Consider the following 9,733-nt stretch of genomic DNA (forward strand, 5'->3'; position numbering starts at 1 on the left):
GTATTTATGTTGTTTTATCCTATGCTTTATTAAATTGTATTTATGTTGTTTTATCCTATGCTTTATTTAATTGTATTTATGTTGTTTTATCCTATGCTATATTAAATTTTATTTATGTTGTTTTATCCTATGCTTTATTAAATTGTATTTATGTTGTTTTTTCCTATGCTTTATTAAATTGTATTTATGTTGTTTTAACCTATGCTTTATTAAATTGTATTTATGTTGTTTTATCATATGCTTTATTAAATTGTATTTATGTTGTTTTATCCTATGCTTTATTAAATTTTATTTATGTTGTTTTATCCTATGCTTTATTAAATTGTATTTATGTTGTTTTATCCTATGCTTTATTAAATTTTATTTATGTTGTTTTATCCTATGCTTTATTATATTGTATTTAATTTGTTTTATCCTATGCTTTATTAAATTGTATTTATGTAGTTTTAGCCTATGCTTTATTAAATTGTATTTATGTTGTTTTATCCTATGCTTTATTAAATTGTATTTATGTTGTTTATCCTGTTTCATTAAATTGTATCTATGTTGTTTTATCCTCTGCTTTATTAAATTGTATTTATGGTGTTTTGTCCTATGCTTTATTAAATTGTATTTATGTTGTTTTATCCTATGCTTTATTAAATTGTATTTCTGTGGTTTTATTATATGCTTTATTAAATTGTATTTATGTTGTTTTAACCTATGCTTTATTAAATTTTATTTATGTTGTTTTATCCTATGCTTTATTAAATTGTATTTATGTTGTTTTATCCTATGCTTTATTAAATTTTATTTATGTTGTTTTATCCTATGCTTTATTAAATTGTATTTATGTTGCTTTATCCTGTGCTTTATTAAATTGTATTTATGTTGTTTTAACCTATGCTTTATTAAATTATATTTATGTTGTTTTATCCTATGCTTTATTAAATTGTATTTATGTTGTTTTAACCTATGCTTTATTAAATTGTATTCATGTTGTTTTATCTTATGCTTTATTAAATTCTATTTATGTTGTTTTATCCTATGCTTTATTAAATTGAATTTATGTTGCTTTATCCTATGCTTTATTATATTGTATTTAATTTGTTTTATCCTAAGCTTTATTAAATTGTATTTATGTAGTTTTAGCCTATGCTTTATTAAATTGTATTTATGTTGTTTATCCTATGCTTTATTAAATTGTATTTATGTTGTTTATCCTATGCTTCATTAAATTGTATTTATGTTGTTTTATCCTATGCTTTATTAAATTGTATTTATGTTGTTTTGTCCTATACTTTATTATATTGTATTTATGTTGTTTTATCCTATGCTTTATTAAATTGTAATTCTGTGGTTTTATCCTATGCTTTATTAAATTGTATTTATGTTGTTTTAAACTATGCTTTTTTAAATTGTTTTTATGTTGTTTTGTCCTATGCTTTATTAAATTGTATTTATGTTATTTTAACCTATGCTTTATTAAATTTTATTTATGTTGTTTTATCCTATGCTTTATTAAATTGTATTTATGTTGTTTTATCCTATGCTTTATTAAATTGTATTTATGTTGTTTTATCCTATGCTTTATTAAATTGTATTTATGTTGTTTTATCCTATGCTTTATTAAATTGTATTTATGTTGTTTTATCCTATGCTTTATTTAATTGTATTTATGTTGTTTTATCCTATGCTATATTAAATTTTATTTATGTTGTTTTATCCTATGCTTTATTAAATTGTATTTATGTTGTTTTTTCCTATGCTTTATTAAATTGTATTTATGTTGTTTTAACCTATGCTTTATTAAATTGTATTTATGTTGTTTTATCATATGCTTTATTAAATTGTATTTATGTTGTTTTATCCTATGCTTTATTAAATTTTATTTATGTTGTTTTATCCTATGCTTTATTAAATTGTATTTATGTTGTTTTATCCTATGCTTTATTAAATTTTATTTATGTTGTTTTATCCTATGCTTTATTAAATTTTATTTATTTTGTTTTATCCTGTGCTTTATTAAATTGTATTTATGTTGTTTTAACTTATGCTTTATTAAATTGTATTTATGTTGTTTTATCCTATGCTTTATTAAATTGTATTCATGTTGTTTTATCTTATGCTTTATTAAATTGTATTTATGTTGTTTTATCCTATGCTTTATTAAATTGAATTTATGTTGTTTTATCCTATGCTTTATTATATTGTATTTAATTTGTTTTATCCTATGCTTTATTAAATTGTATTTATGTAGTTTTAGCCTATGCTTTATTAAATTGTATTTATGTTGTTTTATCCTATGCTTTATTAAATTGTATTTATGTTGTTTTATCCTATGCTTTATTAAATTTTATTTATGTTGTTTTATCCTATGCTTTATTAAATTGTATTTATGTTGTTTTATCCTATGCTTTATTTAATTTTATTTATGTTGTTTTATCCTATGCTTTATTAAATTTTATTTATTTTGTTTTATCCTGTGCTTTATTAAATTGTATTTATGTTGTTTTAACTTATGCTTTATTAAATTGTATTTATGTTGTTTTATCCTATGCTTTATTAAATTGTATTCATGTTGTTTTATCTTATGCTTTATTAAATTGTATTTATGTTGTTTTATCCTCTGCTTTATTAAATTGTATTTATGGTGTTTTGTCCTATGCTTTATTAAATTGTATTTATGTTGTTTTATCCTATGCTTTATTAAATTGTATTTCTGTGGTTTTATTATATGCTTTATTAAATTGTATTTATGTTGTTTTAACCTATGCTTTATTAAATTTTATTTATGTTGTTTTATCCTATGCTTTATTAAATTGTATTTATGTTGTTTTATCCTATGCTTTATTAAATTTTATTTATGTTGTTTTATCCTATGCTTTATTAAATTGTATTTATGTTGCTTTATCCTGTGCTTTATTAAATTGTATTTATGTTGTTTTAACCTATGCTTTATTAAATTATATTCATGTTGTTTTATCCTATGCTTTATTAAATTGTATTTATGTTGTTTTAACCTATGCTTTATTAAATTGTATTCATGTTGTTTTATCTTATGCTTTATTAAATTGTATTTATGTTGTTTTATCCTATGCTTTATTAAATTGAATTTATGTTGCTTTATCCTATGCTTTATTATATTGTATTTAATTTGTTTTATCCTAAGCTTTATTAAATTGTATTTATGTAGTTTTAGCCTATGCTTTATTAAATTGTATTTATGTTGTTTATCCTATGCTTTATTAAATTGTATTTATGTTGTTTATCCTATGCTTCATTAAATTGTATTTATGTTGTTTTATCCTATGCTTTATTAAATTGTATTTATGTTGTTTTGTCCTATACTTTATTATATTGTATTTATGTTGTTTTATCCTATGCTTTATTAAATTGTAATTCTGTGGTTTTATCCTATGCTTTATTAAATTGTATTTATGTTGTTTTAAACTATGCTTTTTTAAATTGTTTTATGTTGTTTTGTCCTATGCTTTATTAAATTGTATTTATGTTATTTTAACCTATGCTTTATTAAATTTTATTTATGTTGTTTTATCCTATGCTTTATTAAATTGTATTTATGTTGTTTTATCCTATGCTTTATTAAATTGTATTTATGTTGTTTTATCCTATGCTTTATTAAATTGTATTTATGTTGTTTTATCCTATGCTTTATTAAATTGTATTTATGTTGTTTTATCCTATGCTTTATTTAATTGTATTTATGTTGTTTTATCCTATGCTATATTAAATTTTATTTATGTTGTTTTATCCTATGCTTTATTAAATTGTATTTATGTTGTTTTTTCCTATGCTTTATTAAATTGTATTTATGTTGTTTTAACCTATGCTTTATTAAATTGTATTTATGTTGTTTTATCATATGCTTTATTAAATTGTATTTATGTTGTTTTATCCTATGCTTTATTAAATTTTATTTATGTTGTTTTATCCTATGCTTTATTAAATTGTATTTATGTTGTTTTATCCTATGCTTTATTAAATTTTATTTATGTTGTTTTATCCTATGCTTTATTAAATTTTATTTATTTTGTTTTATCCTGTGCTTTATTAAATTGTATTTATGTTGTTTTAACTTATGCTTTATTAAATTGTATTTATGTTGTTTTATCCTATGCTTTATTAAATTGTATTCATGTTGTTTTATCTTATGCTTTATTAAATTGTATTTATGTTGTTTTATCCTATGCTTTATTAAATTGAATTTATGTTGTTTTATCCTATGCTTTATTATATTGTATTTAATTTGTTTTATCCTATGCTTTATTAAATTGTATTTATGTAGTTTTAGCCTATGCTTTATTAAATTGTATTTATGTTGTTTTATCCTATGCTTTATTAAATTGTATTTATGTTGTTTATCCTATGCTTTATTAAATTGTATTTATGTTGTTTTATCCTATGCTTTATTAAATTGTATTTATGTTGTTTTATCCTATGCTTTATTTAATTGTATTTATGTTGTTTTATCCTATGCTATATTAAATTTTATTTATGTTGTTTTATCCTATTCTTTATTAAATTGTATTTATGTTGTTTTATCCTATGCTTTATTTAATTGTATTTATGTTGTTTTATCCTATGCTATATTAAATTTTATTTATGTTGTTTTATCCTGTGCTTTATTAAATTGTATTTATGTTGTTTTTTCCTATGCTTTATTAAATTGTATTTATGTTGTTTTAACCTATGCTTTATTAAATTGTATTTATGTTGTTTTATCATATGCTTTATTAAATTGTATTTATGTTGTTTTATCCTATGCTTTATTAAATTTTATTTATGTTGTTTTATCCTATGCTTTATTAAATTGTATTTATGTTGTTTTATCCTATGCTTTATTAAATTTTATTTATGTTGTTTTATCATATGCTTTATTAAATTGTATTTATGTTGTTTTATCCTATGCTTTATTAAATTGTATTTATGTTGTTTTATCCTATGCTTTATTAAATTGTATTCATGTTGTTTTATCTTATGCTTTATTAAATTGTATTTATGTTGTTTTATCCTATGCTTTATTAAATTGAATTTATGTTGTTTTATCCTATGCTTTATTATATTGTATTTAATTTGTTTTATCCTATGCTTTATTAAATTGTATTTATGTAGTTTTAGCCTATGCTTTATTAAATTGTATTTATGTTGTTTTATCCTATGCTTTATTAAATTGTATTTATGTTGTTTATCCTATGTTTCATTAAATTGTATTTATGTTGTTTTATCCTCTGCTTTATTAAATTGTATTTATGTTGTTTTGTCCTATGCTTTATTAAATTGTATTTATGTTGTTTTATCCTATGCTTTATTAAATTGTATTTCTGTGGTTTTATTATATGCTTTATTAAATTGTATTTATGTTGTTTTAACCTATGCTTTATTAAATTTTATTTATGTTGTTTTATCCTATGCTTTATTAAATTGTATTTATGTTGTTTTATGCTACGCTTTATTAAATTGTATTTATGTTGTTTTATCCTATGCTTTATTAAATTGTATTTATGTTGTTTTATCCTATGCTTTATTAAATTTTTATTTATGTTGTTTTATCCTATGCTTTATTAAATTTTATTTATGTTGTTTTATCCTATGCTTTATTAAATTGTATTTATGTTGTTTTTTCCTATGCTTTATTAAATTGTATTTATGTTGTTTTAACCTATGCTTTATTAAATTGTATTTATGTTGTTTTATCATATGCTTTATTAAATTGTATTTATGTTGTTTTATCCTATGCTTTATTAAATTTTATTTATGTTGTTTTATCCTATGCTTTATTAAATTGTATTTATGTTGTTTTATCCTATGCTTTATTAAATTTTATTTATGTTGTTTTATCCTATGCTTTATTAAATTTTATTTATTTTGTTTTATCCTGTGCTTTATTAAATTGTATTTATGTTGTTTTAACTTATGCTTTATTAAATTGTATTTATGTTGTTTTATCCTATGCTTTATTAAATTGTATTCATGTTGTTTTATCTTATGCTTTATTAAATTGTATTTATGTTGTTTTATCCTATGCTTTATTAAATTGAATTTATGTTGTTTTATCCTATGCTTTATTATATTGTATTTAATTTGTTTTATCCTATGCTTTATTAAATTGTATTTATGTAGTTTTAGCCTATGCTTTATTAAATTGTATTTATGTTGTTTTATCCTATGCTTTATTAAATTGTATTTATGTTGTTTATCCTATGCTTTATTAAATTGTATTTATGTTGTTTTATCCTATGCTTTATTAAATTGTATTTATGTTGTTTTATCCTATGCTTTATTTAATTGTATTTATGTTGTTTTATCCTATGCTATATTAAATTTTATTTATGTTGTTTTATCCTATTCTTTATTAAATTGTATTTATGTTGTTTTATCCTATGCTTTATTTAATTGTATTTATGTTGTTTTATCCTATGCTATATTAAATTTTATTTATGTTGTTTTATCCTATGCTTTATTAAATTGTATTTATGTTGTTTTTTCCTATGCTTTATTAAATTGTATTTATGTTGTTTTAACCTATGCTTTATTAAATTGTATTTATGTTGTTTTATCATATGCTTTATTAAATTGTATTTATGTTGTTTTATCCTATGCTTTATTAAATTTTATTTATGTTGTTTTATCCTATGCTTTATTAAATTGTATTTATGTTGTTTTATCCTATGCTTTATTAAATTTTATTTATGTTGTTTTATCATATGCTTTATTAAATTGTATTTATGTTGTTTTATCCTATGCTTTATTAAATTGTATTTATGTTGTTTTATCCTATGCTTTATTAAATTGTATTCATGTTGTTTTATCTTATGCTTTATTAAATTGTATTTATGTTGTTTTATCCTATGCTTTATTAAATTGAATTTATGTTGTTTTATCCTATGCTTTATTATATTGTATTTAATTTGTTTTATCCTATGCTTTATTAAATTGTATTTATGTAGTTTTAGCCTATGCTTTATTAAATTGTATTTATGTTGTTTTATCCTATGCTTTATTAAATTGTATTTATGTTGTTTATCCTATGTTTCATTAAATTGTATTTATGTTGTTTTATCCTCTGCTTTATTAAATTGTATTTATGTTGTTTTGTCCTATGCTTTATTAAATTGTATTTATGTTGTTTTATCCTATGCTTTATTAAATTGTATTTCTGTGGTTTTATTATATGCTTTATTAAATTGTATTTATGTTGTTTTAACCTATGCTTTATTAAATTTTATTTATGTTGTTTTATCCTATGCTTTATTAAATTGTATTTATGTTGTTTTATGCTACGCTTTATTAAATTGTATTTATGTTGTTTTATCCTATGCTTTATTAAATTGTATTTATGTTGTTTTATCCTATGCTTTATTAAATTTTTATTTATGTTGTTTTATCCTATGCTTTATTAAATTTTATTTATGTTGTTTTATCCTATGCTTTATTAAATTGTATTTATGTTGTTTTATCCTATGCTTTATTAAATTGTATTTATGTTGTTTTAACCTATGCTTTATTAAATTGTATTTATGTTGTTTTATCCTATGCTTTATTAAATTGTATTTATGTTATTTTGACCTATGCTTTACTAAATTGTATTTATGTTGTTTTATCCTGTGCTTTATTAAATTGTATTTATGTTGTTTTAACCTATGCTTTATTAAATTGTATTTATGTTGTTTTATCCTATGCTTTATTAAATTGTATTTATGTTGTTTTATCCTATGCTTTATTAAATTGTATTTATGTTGTTTTATCCTATGCTTTATTAAATTGTATTTATGTTGTTTTGTCCTATGCTTTATTAAATTGTATTTATGTTATTTTAACCTATGCTTTATTAAATTTTATTTATGTTGTTTTATCCTATGCTTTATTAAATTGTATTTATGTTGTTTTATCCTATGCTTTATTAAATTGTATTTATGTTGTTTTATCCTATGCTTTATTAAATTGTATTTATGTTGTTTTATCCTATGCTTTATTAAATTGTATTTATGTTGTTTTATCCTATGCTTTATTAAATTGTATTTATGTTGTTTTATCCTATGCTTTATTAAATTTTATTTATGTTGTTTATCCTATGCTTCATTAAATTGTATTTATGTTGTTTTATCCTATGCTTTATTAAATTGTATTTATGTTGTTTTGTCCTATACTTTATTATATTGTATTTATGTTGTTTTATCCTATGCTTTATTAAATTGTAATTCTGTGGTTTTATCCTATGCTTTATTAAATTGTATTTATGTTGTTTTAAACTATGCTTTTTTAAATTGTTTTTATGTTGTTTTGTCCTATGCTTTATTAAATTGTATTTATGTTATTTTAACCTATGCTTTATTAAATTTTATTTATGTTGTTTTATCCTATGCTTTATTAAATTGTATTTATGTTGTTTTATCCTATGCTTTATTAAATTGTATTTATGTTGTTTTATCCTATGCTTTATTAAATTGTATTTATGTTGTTTTATCCTATGCTTTATTAAATTGTATTTATGTTGTTTTATCCTATGCTTTATTTAATTGTATTTATGTTGTTTTATCCTATGCTATATTAAATTTTATTTATGTTGTTTTATCCTATGCTTTATTAAATTGTATTTATGTTGTTTTTTCCTATGCTTTATTAAATTGTATTTATGTTGTTTTAACCTATGCTTTATTAAATTGTATTTATGTTGTTTTATCATATGCTTTATTAAATTGTATTTATGTTGTTTTATCCTATGCTTTATTAAATTTTATTTATGTTGTTTTATCCTATGCTTTATTAAATTGTATTTATGTTGTTTTATCCTATGCTTTATTAAATTTTATTTATGTTGTTTTATCCTATGCTTTATTAAATTTTATTTATTTTGTTTTATCCTGTGCTTTATTAAATTGTATTTATGTTGTTTTAACTTATGCTTTATTAAATTGTATTTATGTTGTTTTATCCTATGCTTTATTAAATTGTATTCATGTTGTTTTATCTTATGCTTTATTAAATTGTATTTATGTTGTTTTATCCTATGCTTTATTAAATTGAATTCATGTTGTTTTATCTTATGCTTTATTAAATTGTATTTATGTTGTTTTATCCTATGCTTTATTAAATTGAATTTATGTTGTTTTATCCTATGCTTTATTATATTGTATTTAATTTGTTTTATCCTATGCTTTATTAAATTGTATTTATGTAGTTTTAGCCTATGCTTTATTAAATTGTATTTATGTTGTTTTATCCTATGCTTTATTAAATTGTATTTATGTTGTTTATCCTATGCTTTATTAAATTGTATTTATGTTGTTTTATCCTATGCTTTATTAAATTGTATTTATGTTGTTTTATCCTATGCTTTATTTAATTGTATTTATGTTGTTTTATCCTATGCTATATTAAATTTTATTTATGTTGTTTTATCCTATTCTTTATTAAATTGTATTTATGTTGTTTTATCCTATGCTTTATTTAATTGTATTTATGTTGTTTTATCCTATGCTATATTAAATTTTATTTATGTTGTTTTATCCTGTGCTTTATTAAATTGTATTTATGTTGTTTTTTCCTATGCTTTATTAAATTGTATTTATGTTGTTTTAACCTATGCTTTATTAAATTGTATTTATGTTGTTTTATCATATGCTTTATTAAATTGTATTTATGTTGTTTTATCCTATGCTTTATTAAATTTTATTTATGTTGTTTTATCCTATGCTTTATTAAATTGTATTTATGTTGTTTTATCCTATGC

Source organism: Phyllobates terribilis, unplaced genomic scaffold, assembly GCF_046119375.1.
Source record: "Phyllobates terribilis strain yellow unplaced genomic scaffold, ASM4611937v1 Scaffold_83__1_contigs__length_6671269, whole genome shotgun sequence".
In the NCBI taxonomy this organism is placed as follows: domain Eukaryota; kingdom Metazoa; phylum Chordata; class Amphibia; order Anura; family Dendrobatidae; genus Phyllobates; species Phyllobates terribilis.